Here is a 5,702-nt window from a genome sequence, read left to right on the forward strand (position 1 = left end):
GGCAAGCTGCGATCCGTGGGAGCCCAGGTCTCCTCGCAGAAGTGCAGCCAACGCCAAGGAGCCGTTTCTGCTTCACCCTCGGGGCGGAGTCGGGGATGCCTTTGTAAAAGTTTAATTGCGAAATAAATAAATAAAAGGTTAGTTCGCCTTTTGTGGTTGCTGTTGCAGTAACTTCAGGAGTCAAGGGAGAGAAGAGTGGACACTTTCCTGCCTCCAACTTAAGGTTGATAAGGAAAGCCTGTTACTGAATACAGAGTAACGTGAATCTTGTAAATTGTATTATGTATTGGGGGGCAAGAGGGGGGGAAATATAATGTATTCTACATTGTTTATACACAAAACCAAAAAATTGCTGCTTTCTAGTCCACATAACTGCCTGAACCTTGGGTTCTGCTGCTCTTGACGAAAACAGAAGAAAAAAAGATAAAATGTGAAGCTTGTGAAAATATTAGGCATAGACATTTAAGTTTACTGGAAACCCTACTTGCAAACTAAAAGGAAAAAAAGACTGGCCTGCTAAAACAATTAGGCCCAGAAAAGGGTTAATCTGAACTCCATTAAGGAAGAGAAGAAAAAAAAAAATGGTGAGGCGAGCAGATGGAGAAAGCAAACAAGAGGCAGAAGTTGAACTCTACCAGATGGAAATAAATATCCTGAGCTTAGTTGGTCATCAATATTGCAAAATACAGCACTTTGAGTGTTTTCTCTTTTAATATGGAGCCAAAGGGCATAGAAATGAAGCAAAAGTAGGACATGTTATAAAGCAGGAGGAGAAAAAGTTTTATTGTTTACATGAAATATGTAAAACTGAAAGGATAACTTCTAGGTTATTTTTTACTCATGCAATGGCTAGGTACTTACATAGCATTGTTAAACTCACTGACTAGTGAAAGTATTCATTTTCTTTGGATAAATTTATTAAAAAAATAATGATAAAAAAGGTACATTTGTTTCCTTCTAGAACTTTTCAGATAGAACTGTACTTGAAAAATAATCATCATGGTTGTTACTGGGGACCAGAAACCTCTTTTACTACTCAGAAAGGAGACAGGAAACAGAAGTAAATCCTTAAAATCACCCTAGCCTAGAACAAGGTGTTCTGATATCTCTCCTACCACTGCCCACCCTTAAACATCTGATGTGTTAATTTTCCTTGCATTACCAGGCTTTTGAGCATTAGATTGGAAATCAGGGGCAAGTTTTTCTCCTCTAAGTCTGGTCTCCAACTTGAACTCCCAATAATTCTGAGTTTAAATTTGTTTTGTCACCCACAAAACAAATAACGAAGATAACAAAATGCTAGGATTTGAACTCACTGTTGTCTTCCAAGCCCATATTCTCTCCATTACTTTTAGCCACCTTCCCAGGCAGCATCTAGACCCCTTCTCCAAAGCTTTTTAAAATGAGTTGAATAGGATTAACAGAAAGCTTAGTTCACACATTTCTGAAGGGTTTGCCCTGCCTCCATTGTTTTTTATTGTATGTGTGTTTCCCACCTTAATTCATTCTTTTAAGAGACAAATGAATTTAAGAAATTACTGTTTTACCTGGAGAATTTGGGGTGCACTCAGAAAATAAGTAAATAGATAGAGATAGAGAGAGAGAGAGAGAGAGATCCTAAATTCAAGCTTTATAGTACACAATGTTAATTGTTAATAGTTTTCAATTCTGGACATACATATGTTTAGTAATATTTTTCCAGAAATTTAGTCAAGTTCGTCCCTTCCAAGAAACAAGCTGGTATATCTGAACAGCTTTTGGATTATAAAGACACTTTTTCATGTTGTTATGATAAACTACAGGGCAATCTCAATCATGTACTAACTCAACTTTTGGCTTGGTGTCCTCATGTAAGTTACTTAACCTCTCTGTATAGTAATCAAAGAGACATAAAGGCTGGTATGAGGTTTAAATGTAATAACTACAGAAACTATTTAGCACTGTCTTCAGCATCCAAATATATATATATATATATTAGAGGCCCAGTGCACGAAATTCGTTCACAGGGAAGGGTGTGTTCCTCAGCCTGGCCTGCACCCTCTCCAATTTGGGACCCCTCGAAAAATGTCCTGCCAGTTTACAGGGATTGGGCCTAAACCAACAGTCGGACATCCCTCTCGTAATCCGGGACTGCTGGCTCCTAACCGCTAACCTGCTTGCCTGCCTGCCTGATTGCCTCTAACCACTATGCCTGCCAGCCTGTTCGCCCCCAACTGCCCTCCCCCCCGCTGCAGGCCTGCTTGCCCCCAAATGCCCCCCCGCCAGCCTGATCACTCCAAACTGCCCCCCTGCTGGCCTGCTCGCCCCTACCTTCCATCCCCACTGGCCTGCTCATCCCCAACTGTCCCCCTGCTGGCCTGCTCACTCCAAACTGCCCCCCCCCCTGCTGTCCTGATCACCTCCAACTGCCCCCCCCACTGGGCTGCTTACCCCCAACGGCCCCACCCCCCACCAGCCTGATCACCCACAACTGCCCTCCCCTCTTGGCCTGTAACCACCTCTACACCATGGCTTTGTCCAGAAGAACATCTGGAAGGTCTCCTGGAAGGTCTCCCAGTCTAATTAGCACATTACTCTTTTATTAGTATAGATATATTTGTCTGTAAATATGATTATGATTGCAGATATGAGTAGGACCAGGTAAAATTTTATAGAATGGGCCTTTTATTACAGATGGTTTGCCATGTATGCATTTTTTCTAAAGAAGTAAAAATTATTTTAAAAAATGTTTCAGGAAGACTTTGAGAAATTTACAGTATCTGCTTTTCTTCCAAGAAAGTTGTCACTTTTATGCCAGAGTGAGAATTATTTGTATGCTTTGTATGTCAGCATTGGGTCACTGTGACTGGGGGGCACGTAACTTGACTTGAGAGTAATTATCTTGCTCACTGGCTGGGAGGGAGGGTGTGTGGCAGAAGAGATAAATACTCGGTTCTGGATTATTCATAAATTGCTGACTTTCTGGATTGATTGTGCAAGCCCCTCCTTTTATTGATGTCCACCTTCTATTGACAGACATCTACCCTGGGAGAGAAATGAGATGAAACTCTCTTTCTTTTCATTGCAAAAAGCATTTGAATTCCTAAGGTGTGATAAGGCCACCCAGCCATCCACAGTCAAGGTACACATTTTCATGGAGGATGTTTCCACTCTTGAATAAATTGAAACAATTTTTTTTTTTTAATTTAAACTTTCTTCTATAACTATTTTCTTGTTACTTAAAAGCTAGTTTTTTTGAAACTGCTTCCAAAGCTTTTTAAGCTGTATATGTCCTTGGAATGAATTTATAAATAAGAATTGAGCCCGGCCGGTGTGACTCAGTGGTTTAGCATCGACCTATGAACCAGGAAGTCACAGTGTGATTCCAGGTCAGGCCACATGCCCAGGTTTTCGCCTGATCTGTGTAGGAGGCAGCCGATCAATGATTCTCTCTCATCATTGATGTTTCTATCTCTTTCCCTCTTCCTTCCTCTCTGAATCACTAAGAATATATTTTAAAGAGAGAGAGAGAGAGAGAGAGAGAGAGAGAGAGAGAGAGAGAAGAGTATATATGTTTGAAAATAAGAAAACATGTATTTGGTGCTCTTAGGAAGTCTTATTTTCTTTCATTAAAACTTGTGCAGTATAGGGAACTCCATAGATTCTCTTAATTTGAAGAAAGTTAGAGGGAAAGGTACTAATTCACAGTTCCTTGGGAAAATGTATCACTTATATATTTTTTTATGTTTTTTTTTAAATCAAAAACAAACATTTTCTATTCAGAAAATATATTTGGATCTAAATATCTTCTATGATTTTAACCCTAAAATATCAATTTAAATATTTTAAAAATGGTTGGATGTTTGTTTTTTTTAAATAAGTTAGGTTACTGGAGTTCTACATGTTACTGGATCACCTGGGGTAATTTTCTGATTGGAAAATTAAGAATTATAGTCAGAGGGAAGGACATTAGAATTTTAAAAGAACATATTCAATTTACTTTAGAAGCCGAACCTATCTTATCATGTGACTTGTTTTGTATGTCTGTTAAACTATATTATCACATAAGCATTGCTGCTATTGGGACAAACAGTGACAGTTGATTCAGGTCATTTGAATGTCCACTGTCTGTTTTAATTTGTATGTTCGTTTTGACCCTGTCATATGCTCAATCTTCAGTGGAAGTCATGAGAACTTATTATTTTTGCCTGCTCCCTCCTTTACATTGGAAATATTCTTTTTTACCCAGAGGGACCTTAACTTTGATGAAAGGATTGTTTCCATTGTCAACTTTTTCTTCCTTGCCAAGTAAGAGAGTTGTTGTGAACTCTTCAGTGATGCCTTCCCCAGGATATTTGCAGATGTGGTTTGGAAAAGTCATTTCATCCCCGACCTTTGCATGTCAGATGCTGGGGTGCCTGGGTGCCGCCTGGCCTGCACCCCGGCTCTCCAGCCCTCCGATCGCCATGGTGATCACGGGGCCGCAGAGTTTTATTTGTTTCAGAGGAGTATACATTATTTAAGAATTAAAGTTATGTGCACACGGCCAAAAAAAAACAACAAACAAAAAAATCGGCTCCACCAGTCCCACCTGTCCCATCTGGGCAGGGACTGACAGCAAAGCCCCTCTCCATCCCCAGCCCTCCAGCCCAGTGCAGACGGAGCTCCGGAGCTCCCCGGGTGACAGCCGAGCAGCATGGACCTGAGGGCTGTGCACCCGGAGCGACTGCAGAGGGAGAAGGGCAGGCAGGAGCAGTGAGCCAGGGCCCACGGGCCGCAGGCCCGGGGCTGCGGAAGTTACCAAAAAAGAAAAAGAAGAAAGATGCAAAAGGACCCACAGCCTGGGTCTGCCCTCCACGGAGGACTTTGACCCCCTGGTCTCAGCCGCCATGAAGGCTGATAACACCTGTGGCCTCCCCAAGTGCTGGGCCAGCGTCGTGACTCTGGGCCAGCTCTGCCCACACTGCTGCCACCACTACTGCCTCAGCCACTGCCCGCCCGAGATCCATGGGAGAGGGCCCGCGCCCACGCCCGGCAGAGAATCAGCCAGGAGGCAGTGCTGTAGCTGGCAGTGGGGCCAAGGACCGGTCCCTGGACCCCGCCAAGAGGGCCCAGCTGCAGAGGAGCCTGGATAAGAAGCTGGGCGAGCTAAGCAGCCAGAGGAGGAGCAAAAAGACGGAGAAGGAGATGTGAGCCGGCCCTCACACCCTCTGGCCTTGTCTTTGCAAATGCGGGTGGGGGCAAGTGGCCGTCCCTGGTGCTTTCTGTGCCTTGTAGCTGCTCCGGTGACGTGACCAGGGCTGCATGAGCAAGCGAGGGGCCTCTGGGAGGGTGTGGGTCCTCGGGCCCAGCCTGCCCTGCCTTGCGCTGGGGTGGGGGCGGGCTGCAGTGGCTGTTCCCTGGACCTTCCTGGGGAGAGCTGCCCCAGGTCTCAGTTTTGCTGGCACCAGGGTCCCCTGGGACTCTCCAGGTCCCTCACCAACTGCTTTAAGAGAACCTTTAAGAGAGGTTCCCGGGGTCCGGGGTTGCCACCTGGCCTGCGCCCCGGCCCTCCCGCCCTCCGATCGCCATGGCAATTGCGGGGCCGCAGGCCAGCCGGCAACCCCGGCCCCCAGGGAGTCCGGGGTTGCCGCCTGGCTTTTCAATGGTGATCACCGGCTGGGGGGTGGAGAAAGGCGGCCTTTGCCCACCCCCCAGCTCTTGCCTGCTGCCTGGGTTGCCGA

The sequence above is a fragment of the Myotis lucifugus genome, unplaced genomic scaffold (assembly GCF_000147115.1).
Source record: "Myotis lucifugus unplaced genomic scaffold, Myoluc2.0 scaffold_9, whole genome shotgun sequence".
Taxonomy (NCBI): domain Eukaryota; kingdom Metazoa; phylum Chordata; class Mammalia; order Chiroptera; family Vespertilionidae; genus Myotis; species Myotis lucifugus.